The following is an 11,244-nucleotide window of genomic DNA, read 5'->3' as shown; positions in this document are numbered from 1 at the left end:
TCAACAAAGTCCTCACAAAATAAATACGTGAATCAATCCAAGGCCATCTTTCTGTCGCCATGATGTGTCCTAACCTTGCGTCAACACACACAAGTTCGGTGGCCTTACCAAACTGCCCGCAAGCTAGCCAAGAGCTGGTCCACTGTCATCGTCATCTTTAGGAGTGATCAATGCATTGAGCTTGCTAGACCCATCTACCGTCGACGCCACCATGATGACAGACAACGCTACCCTCCTGAGCGGGTCATCAACACACGTTCACCACTAAGACCCCACTGCCCCATGCCACCGAGACACGTTGCTGTCAATGCTGAAGATGCAACACCACTCCATCTCTTGTTGTTATGATGATGCCGACATTATGGTCCATGACCAAAGCCAACACGGTTTTCACCGGAAGTCATTGCACCCTGATATCGTCGCTAACTGGATCCACGTGCAGCCTTGCCATGTAGACGTACGGCAGCAGAAACGCTGGTACAGAGCCTCCAGCCACCCCACACGAGTCCCATCATGTGTCGTCGGCCGGTCGAAGCCATGCCGCGACGGATCTAACTGGGACACCAGACCCACGGCCAGCGTCACCGCCCATCACGCAACAGGGTAGCCCACCGGATCATCCCGCCGTTCACGGGGTCGCCGGCTACCACCGCACAACCAAGGCCACCACCCTGACCACCGCTTAAAGCCACCCCGCACAAGCCGCCTCAACCACCTCGTGGGGAAGCCACCACAGTCGTCCCCCGGCTCGTGCCTCTTGCTTCACCAATGCCGTACCGGTGCTACTGATGGGACCTTGCCGGGCGAATGTGCGGCGCCAGGAGGCGGGTACGGCACGAGGAAGAGAGAAGGACGAGGAGTGCGGGCACAACAAGGGTATGGCGCGACTGGAGGCGTACATCGAAGGGATGCGCGATCGGGCCCTCCTATTCAAGGCCGCCGTGGGCGACGAGCTCCTCTTCTTCAAGGTACCTTTTGACCTTGCCGACGTCGTTTGTGTTTCTCCTCGTAGGCCATCACTTGCAGACATGCCTTGTTGCGTGTGGCAGGGCCTCTCATTGAGCCTGAGCGGGAGGACAACACTGGATCCGCCAAGGAGCGTGCTCCCGGAGAGGGTGATTGATTATACAGTCGGTTGACGCAGTGAAGGGGCCATCCACCCCCAACAAACTTTTTTTTTGCGGAGACTACCAACAAACATTGACCACCTCGAGAAGGATCTGCCCTGGAAAGACTTCAATAGCCAAAAAGAAGTTGGTTAAAACTAGTCGAGTATAATTGTAGACAGATTGTGACTATTATGTTGTTTGTTACTGATGACCCACAAGTATAGGGGACCAATCATAGTCCTTTCGATAAGTAAGAGTGTCGAGCCCAACGAGGAGCCGAAGGAAATGACAAGCGGTTTTCAGCAAGGTAATGTCTGCAAGCACTGGAATTATAAATAACGAGTAGTTTGATAGCAAGATAATTTGTAACGAGCAAGTAACAGTAATGGTAACAAAAGTGCAGCAAGGTAGCCCAATCCTTTTGAGGCAAAGGACAGGCCAAAACAGTCTCTTATGATAAGCAAAGTGTTCTTGAGGGCACACGGGAATTTCATCTAGTCCCTTTCATCATGTTGGTTTGATTTGTGTTCGCTACTTTGATAATTTGATATGTGGGTGGACCGGTGCTTAGGTGTTGTTCTTACTTGTGTTGGGGAACGTAGTAATTTTCAAAATTTTCCTATGCACACACAAGATCATGGTGATGCATAGCAATGAGAGGGGAGAGTTTTGTCCACGTACCCTCGTAGACTGAAAGCGGAAGCGTTAGCACAACGCGGTTGATGTAGTCGTACGTCTTCACGATCCGACCGATCAAGTACCGAACGCACGGCACCTCCGAGTTCAGCACACGTTCAGCCCGATGACATCCCTCGAACTCCGATCCAGTTGAGTGTTGAGGGAGAGTTTCGTCAGCACGACGGCGTGGTGACGATGATGATGTTCTACCGACGCAGGGCTTCGCCTAAGCACCACTACAGTATTATCGAGGTGGACTATGGTGGAGGGGGGCACCGCACACGGCTAAAAGATCAAATCAATTGTTGTGTATTTGGGGTGCCCCTGCCCCCGTATATAAAGGAGCAAGGGGGGGTGCAGCCGGCCAGGAGAGGGGGCGCGCCAGGAGGAGTCCTACTCCCACCGGGAGTAGGACTCCCTCCCTTTCCTAGTTGGAATAGGAGTGGAGGGGGGAAAGACGTGGAGGAGAAGAAGGAAAGGGGGGGGGCGCCCCCTCTCCTTGTCCTATTCGGACTAGGGGGGAGGGGCGCGCGGCCCTTGCCCTGGCCGCCTCTCCTCTCTTCCACTAAGGCCCACTATGGCCCATTAACCTCCCGGGGGTTCCGGTAACCTCCCGGTACTCCGGTAAAATCCCGATTTCACCCGGAACACTTCCGATATCCAAACATAGGCTTCCAATATATCAATCTTCATGTCTCGACCATTTCGAGACTCCTCGTCATGTCCGTGATCACATCCGGGACTCCGAACAACCTTCGTTACATCAAAACATATAAACTCATAATATAACTATCATCGAAACGTTAAGCGTGCGGACCCTACGGGTTCGAGAACTATGTAGACATGACCGAGACACGTCTCCGGTCAATAACCAATAGCGGAACCTGGATGCTCATATTGGCTCCCACATATCCTACGAAGATCTTTATCGGTCAGACCGCATAACAACATACGTTGTTCCCTTTGTCATCGGTATGTTACTTGCCTGAGATTCGATTGTCGGTATCTTAATACCTAGTTCAATCTCGTTACCGGCAAGTCTCTTTACTCGTTCCATAATACATCATTCTGCAACTAACTCATTAGTTGCAATGCTTGCAAGGCTTAAGTGATGTGCATTACCGAGAGGGCCCAGCGATACCTCTCCGACAATCGGAGTGACAAATCCTAATCTCGAAATACGCCAACCCAACAAGTACCTTCGGAGACACCTGTAGTGCACCTTTATAATCACCTAGTTACGTTTTGAAGTTTGGTAGCACACAAAGTGTTCCTCCGGTAGACGGGAGTTGCATAATCTCATAGTCATAGGAACATGTATAAGTCATGAAGAAAGCAATAGCAACATACTAAACGATCGGGTGCTAAGCTAACGGTATGGGTCAAGTCAATCACATCATTCTCCTAATGATGTGATCCCGTTAATCAAATGACAACCCATGTCAATGGCTAGGAAACTTAACCATCTTTGATCGACGAGCTAGTCAAGTAGAGGCATACTAGTGACATACTGTTTGTCTATGTATTCACACATGTATTTATGTTTCCGGTTAATACAATTCTAGCATGAATAATAAACATTTATCATGATATAAGGAAATAAATAATAACTTTATTATTGCCTCTAGGGCATATTTCCTTCAGTCTCCCACTTGCACTAGAGTCAATAATCTAGATTACACAGTAATGATCCTAACACCCATGGAGCCTTGGTGCTGATCATGTTTTGCTCGTGGAAGAGGCTTAGTCAACGGGTCTGCAACATTCAGATCCGTATGTATCTTGCAAATTTCTATGTATCCCACCTGGACTAAATCCCGGATGGAATTGAAGCGTCTCTTGATGTGCTTGGTTCTTTTGTGAAATCTGGATTCCTTCGCCAAGGCAATTGCACTAGTATTGTCACAAAAGATTTTAATTGGACCCAATGCACTAGGTATGACACCTAGATCGGATATGAACTCCTTCATCCAGACTCCTTCATTTGCTGCTTCCAAAGCAGCTATGTACTCCGCTTCACACATAGATCCCGCCACGACGCTTTGTTTAGAACTGCACCAACTGACAACTCCACCGTTCAATGTAAACACGTATCCGGTTTGCGATTTAGAATCGTCTGGATCAGTGTCAAAGCTTGCATCAATGTAACCATTTACGATGAGCTCTTTGTCACCTCCATAAACGAGAAACATATGCTTAGTCCTTTTCAGGTATTTCAGGATGTTCTTGACCGCTGTCCAGTGATCCACTCCTGGATTACTTTGCTCCCTGCTAGACTTATAGCAAGGCACACATCAGGTCTGGTATACAACATTGCATACATGATAGAGCCTATGGCTGAAGCATAGGGAAGATCTTTCATTTTCTCTCTATCTTCTGCAGTGGTCGGGCATTGAGTCTTACTCAACTTCACACCTTGTAACACAGTCAAGAACCCTTTCTTTGCTTGATCCATTTTGAACTTCTTCAAAACTTTGTCAAGGTATGTGCTTTGTGAAAGTCCAATTAAGCGTCTTGATCTATCTCTATAGATCTTGATGCCCAATATATAAGTAGCTTCACCGAGGTCTTTCATTGAAAAACTCTTATTCAAGTATCCCTTTATGCTATCCAGAAATTCTATATCATTTCCAATCAGCAATATGTCATCCACATATAATATCAGAAATGCTACAGAGCTCCCACTCACTTTATAGGCTTCTCCAAAAGTATGTACAAAACCAAATGCTTTGATCACACTATCAAAGCGTTTATTCCAACTCCGAGAGGCTTGCACCAGTCCATAAATGGATCACTGGAGCTTGCACACATTGTTAGCTCCCTTTGGATTGACAAAACCTTCTGGTTGCATCATATACAACTCTTCTTCCAGAAATCCATTCAGGAATGCAGTTTTGACATCCATTTGCCAAATTTCATAATCATAAAATGCGGCAATTGCTAACATGATTCGGACAGACATGATTTGGACAGGACAAGTCGAGCTTTATAGACAGTAACATTATCGTCAGCGTCAGTCTTCTTCTTGAAGATCCATTTATTCTCAATTGCTTGCCGATCATCGGGCAAGTCAACCAAAGTCCACACTTTGTTCTCATACATGGATCCCATCTCAGATTTCATGGCCTCAAGCCATTTGGCGGAATCTGGGCTCACCATCGCTTCTTCGTAATTCGTAGGTTCGTCATGGTCTAGTAACATAACTTCCAGAACAGGATTACCGTACCACTCTGGTGCGGATCTAACTCTGGTTGACCTGCGAGGTTCAGGAATAACTTGATCTGAAGTTTCATGAACATCATCATTAACTTCCTCACTAATTGGTGTAGGTGTCACAGAAACCGGTTTTTGCGATGAACTACTTTCCAATAAGGGAGCAGGTACAGTTACCTCATCAAGTTCTACTTTCCTCCCACTCACTTCTTTTGAGAGAAACTCCTTCTCTAGAAAAACTCCGAATTTAGCAACAAAAGTCTTGCCTTCGGATCTGTGATAGAAGGTGTACCCAACAGTCTCCTTTGGGTATCCTATGAAGACACATTTCTCCGATTTGGGTTCGAGCTTATCAGGTTGAAGCTTTTTCACATAAGCATCGCAGCCCCAAACTTTCAGAAACGACAACTTTGGTTTCTTGCCAAATCACAGTTCATAAGGCGTCGTCTCAATGGATTTTGATGGTGTCCTATTTAACGTGAATGCGGCCGTCTCTAAAGCATAACCCCAAAACGATAGCGGTAAATCAGTAAGAGACATCATAGATCGCACCATATCTAGTAAAGTACGATTACGACGTTCGGACACACCATTACGTTGTGGTGTTCCGGGTGGCGTGAGTTGCAAAACTATTCCGCATTGTTTCAAATGAAGACCAAACTCATAACTCAAATATTCTCCTCCACGATTAGATCGTAGAAACTTTATTTTCTTGTTACGATGATTTTCAACTTCACTCTGAAATTCTTTGAACTTTTCAAACGTTTTAGACTTATGTTTCATTAAGTAGATATACCCATATCTGCTTAAATCATCTGTGAAGGTGAGAAAATAACGATATCCGCCATGAGCCTCAACATTCATCAGACCACATACATCTGTATGTATGATCTCCAACAAATCTGTTGCTCTCTCCATAGTTCCGGAGAACGGCGCCCATGAGGCACGTGTCGGTGTCAAAACCGGCGGATCTCGGGTAGGGGGTCCCGAACTGTGCGTCTAAGGTGGATGGTAACAGGAGGCGGGGGACATGATGTTTACCCAGGTTCGGGCCCTCTCGATGGAGGTAATACCCTACTTCCTGCTTGATTGATCTTGATGATATGAGTGTTACAAGAGTTGATCTACCACGAGATCGTAAAGGCTAAACCCTAGAAGCTAGCCTATGGTATGATTGTTGTTCCACCGACTAAACACTCCCGTTTATATAGACACGGAGGGGGCTAGGGTTACACAGAGTCGGTTACAAGGGAGGAGATCTACATATCCGTATTGCCAAGCTTGCTTTCCACGCCAAGGAGAGTCCCATTCGGACACGAGACGAAGTCTTCAATCTTGTATCTTCATAGTCCAACAGTCCGGCTAAAAGATATAGTCCGGCTGTCCGGATACCCCCTAATCCAAGACTCCCTCAGTAGCCCCCGAACCAGGCTTCAATGACGATGAGTCCGACGCGCAGATTGTTTTCGGCATTGCAAGGCGGGTTCTTCTCCAAATCCTGAATACCTGTTGAATAGTGTTCGGCTTCTCATAAATGTTGCGCTTCTTGGCTTCCACGTCCAATAATGGCTATCTTCCACGTGTTGAGCGAATGCGAGAAGCCAGGGTGTTTTTACATTCGCCACCCTAGCTATGTGAATAAACTGTCTATTAAAGAGACGGGGATTCTCAGACCCAAATCACACCATCCTCCCCCAGCGAGCATTCATCGGAGCGCGCCCGAAAAAATCCATCCCAACATGGCCGGCCACCGCAGCTCCTCCTCTCGCTCCCGTAGCCCTAAGCCCGGAGATTGGAAGAAGTGTTCCATCCCGCACAGTCAATTAGTGGAGTTACAGATGCAGGGATTTCTCCCTCCAGCGTATATGGTCCCCGTTCAAGCCGGGCTCGCCACCTATAATGGCGGGGAGCAAGAGGAGAGCTTTCCCAACCCCTCCAAGGGGGAGCGGGTATGCCTTGTCCCTTATTTACTAAGGGGACTTGGATTTCCAATCCATTCGTTCCTCCGAGGGCTCCTGGAGTTTTACGGCCTCCAGTTGCATAACTACACTCCTGCTTCCATATTACACATCGTTGGTTATGTAGCCCTTTGTGAGCTGTTTTTGGGATGCGAAGCTCATTTCACGCTGTGGAAGAAGCTATTCTGCCTTGTGCCCCATACACAGAGGGGGTCAATATATCAAGTGGGCGGAGCCGAAATATGGCGCATCGCCGGGACCGGATACCTGTCCAGTACCCCGAAAAAGACGTCTGAAGACTGGCCTTCGGAGTGATTTTATATGGAGGACGTCCCCCTTCTGGATCCTATTCGGATTGGTCTTCCCGAGTTCGACAATGCCCCTTTAAAGAAACGCCGAAGCTGGCGCCCACGGAGCCCTCGGGAGGAAGATAACAGAGACGTCCTTTACCTGATGGGCCGGATAAAGGTGCTGGCTCAATCAGGACTGACAATAACCGAGGTTATGTCAATATGCATTATGCGGGGGGTGCAGCCACTTCAATATCGACACCACCCCATGTGGCACTTCAACGGGGAAGATGATGCCACTCGCTGCGGCCGTAAGGGACCGAACTCAGTTGCTGCTCTAGCAAAAATTCTTCCCGATTTGTATAAGGGAGAGGAAGAGGAGTTCCTCCGCATCAAGCCACGGGATGGATTCTCCATGTACAACCCTCCAAGCTGGGTGAGCTGCCACTTTTTACTCCCATCCTTCCCGCATTTTTGTAATAATTATTTACCTTGCCATTTCATAGCAGGAACTGCGAAAGGCCGTAAGGTAGGTCAACAGCCCACCTCCACAACTGGAGGACCCTGACCGGGCCCTCGACCCCGGCCTCGAAGAGGATCCGGACATATTTGTGGAGCTAATCGACAAGATATTCTATCAATTAAGCTGTGATGATGCCATGGTGGCCATTATAGCTGACTATCCTGGGCTACTCCCCGCCTCGCATGTAAGTAAAACCAGAGTCCTGACTTCCGAGAAGGATCCCCTTTTATGCACTTCGCCTACTGTACCTGTATGGTGTTTTACAGGGAATGTCCTCGGGACGCCATGCCGAACCCGCGGTGACTCGCCAACAAGGGGCACCGAAGCCGGGCAGGCTAAAAAGGAAGGCGGTCCGGACGGAGACATCGGCGCAGAGGTATGATACAAAACCTCACTCCGTGGTTATCGTCTTTTAAAACATAATAACACCCATGTTTCCTAGAAGGAAAAACGCTCGCCGGACTATATCCGGAGAGATTGCCGATCACGCCTCCACTAGTCGGGCTCCAGGGCCGGACACAGAGGCGGAAGCTAACACGGGGCACACGCCGGATGCTCCTCCTACAGAGGATGCAGATAAAATATCCGCTACAAATTCTGAAGTGGAGAGCGCCATGAATCACAGGCGTCGTCGGGCCGTACTCTGTGACACTTGTTTCTCCCAAGAGGCGTCTGATGCCTTCAACTCAGGAGATGCGTACATCTGTGCTGTTCAAAATGGTCTTGTCAGAGCCACGGACCAGTATGTAAAGGATATACGGGTAAGAAAATTTGATGATTATATATATCAGTAGCCCCTGAGACTCGAAACAGTTGGCACAACTGATTTAAGGATCATTATTTGTGCCGGTTCTTACAGAGAAGAATACCCAATTGTCTCAAGAGCTGGAAGAGTGCAAGGCCCAGCTACGGGCCGCAGTTGCCGCATTGAAGGAGTCCGAGAAGGCCCCCTCTGGTAACACTTGTTTCAAAGAATGATAGGTACCATATAGAGTGCGGGATGCCTGCAAATCTGACAATGAATATGGCAGATGGCTCCGGGGTGAATCCGGATGAGCAACATGCCATACGGCAGCTAAAGGCTGGCGAGCGCGTTCTTATGAAAGTTAGGCAGGAGAAAAACGATCTCCAAGATGCCAATACCCAGCTGAGCGTGGAACTGAAGGATGTTCGAGCCCAACTTGTGGACTCCGTGAAGGAGAATAAGCGGCTTCGACGCGGCATTTTTAGTAAGTGCTTGAACGAACTCTTGAAAGAGTTCGGCGAGGAAGCCGGCTAACAGAGTTATGTCTGCAGGTATGCTAACCGGTCGTCCCGCGGAGGAGATGCCCGGGTCAGCGGATGATCTTCTACCAGAGCTCTCACAACTGCACGAACAAGTTCGGCAGGTGATGCAGGGTATTGCCCAGGCCTTGTGGCCATCCGTCTCCCTGCCAGGAGGCATTGGAGAGCTTGCAGAGAAGCTCCAGGGAGCGCGGCGGCGCTTCCGATTATGGAAGATATCGGCCTGCCGTCAAGGTGCCAGGGAAGCCTAGGCCATGGTGAAGACGCGGTATACCAAGGCTGACCCAAACCACATGGCCGAGGTCGGACCTGTGGGGCCCGATGGGAAAGAGATCCCCGTCAGTTTGGTGTATGACCAAGTAGAATTAGCCGCAAAGTATTCCCAACAGGATTGTAGGCTAGACAGCCTGTTGGATGGGATAGAAGAAGAATTTAGTCAGTCTAAGTGACTGTGTAATTTAAGTGACATGTATAATGTCCCTAGCCGGATTGTCAATCATTTGTCATGGCGGACCTTTTCGCTTCGACCTTGGGAGCCAATAGTCCGGAGTGTATCCGAATACCCGCTCAGTTATGTAAAAACTGGGGTATGCATGGAAACCAGGCGTAGGGGTCATAAGTGCTTGAATAGACAAGTACCCAACTAGTTATGTTATATTACATGGATAGTAAGAAACATCTTCCAGGGAGAATAGTTCCGTTAAGGGTTCCTTTCCCTGGGTACGCATGCCCTAATGTGCATGTCCGGACTGCAAGAAGAGACGCAGGCAAAAAACATCTGGGGGCATGTATCAAAATAAATAAAAGTCATCTTTTGTTCACCGACCGAATATTCCCTTAAGAACGCTAGCTTTCGGCTTCACCCAGTCTGAGGTACACATCCGGCTGACCCGGCAGTAACAATCGCAGAGGTGCTCCCCTTATGCCCTAGCCGAATTAACGGGAACGTAGGGCATAAATAAAAGAGCCAGGCAACCCAGCTTGGCCAAAACTTAAGTCATATCAATGCATATAATGGCGAAAAAGGTACATGCGGAAGAATAACACATGTGCGGGGCATGAAACCCAGAAAAATAATTAAGCTTCTATGTAAGAAGCCCCCAGGTATAATGAGAGCGGCTAGCGCGTTAATAGTGCGTAAGCAAGACACAAGTTGGCCTTTGAAGGCCTTGAGGAGAAGGAAAAAGAAGAAAGAAAGAGAGAAAAGACAGATAATGTATATGCAAAAAATGGACAGGGGTAAGGAGACGAACATAGAGTCTGGCACTAGGCGTAGAATCTTCGGAGTCTGGCTGCGTTCCATGGGTTTGGCTCAAGTCGATTGTCCGATGCATCCCGCAGACGGTACGCTCCGCCGGTCAGAACTTGGTCAATAATGAAGGGACCTTCCCATTTGGGCTTAAGCTTGTTCTTTTTCTTCTCCGACATGCGTAGAACTAGTTCGCCAACGTTATAAGTTTTGGCCTGTACTTCTCTGCTTTGGTATCTTCGGGCCTGTTGCTGATAGAATGCGGAATGGGCTTTTGCCACATCGCGCTCCTTCTCCAGGGCGTCCAAACTATCCTGCCGATCAAGCTCAGCCTCTTTTTCTTCATACATGCGCACTCGAGGTGAGTCATGAATTATGTCACAGGGCAGAACCGCCTCTGCGCCGTACACCATAAAGAACGGTGTGTATCCGGTAGTGCAATTCGGCGTGGTCCGCAGCCCCCATAAGACGGAGTCGAGCTCCTCTACCCAGTGCGTGTTAGACTCCTTTAAGGACCGCACTAATCTGGGTTTGATGCCACTCATGATAATACCATTTGCTTGCTCGACTTGACCGTTAGTTTGCGGGTGATAGACAGAAGCATAATCGAGCTTGATGCCCATGTTGCTGCACCAAAGTTTTACCTCGTCGGCTGTAAAGTTCATGCCGTTGTCAGTGATGATGCTGTGGGGGATGCCATAACGGTGTATAACCCCAGATATGAAGTCTATCATCGGTCCGGATTCGGCCGTTTTAACGGGTTTGGCTTCTATCCATTTGGTGAATTTATCCACCATGACCAGTAAGTATTTTTTCTTATGGGTTCCCCCTTTAAGGGGTCCAACCATATCAAGCCCCCAGACCACAAAGGGCCAGGTAATGGGGATTGTGTGGAGGGCGGTGGGCGGCATATGGCTTTGGTTTGCAAAAAGCTGGCAAC

This window comes from Triticum urartu, chromosome 4A, assembly GCF_056163025.1.
Source record: "Triticum urartu cultivar PI428250 chromosome 4A, HENAU_Tu73, whole genome shotgun sequence".
In the NCBI taxonomy this organism is placed as follows: domain Eukaryota; kingdom Viridiplantae; phylum Streptophyta; class Magnoliopsida; order Poales; family Poaceae; genus Triticum; species Triticum urartu.
Note: the sequence above shows the minus strand (reverse complement) of the source record.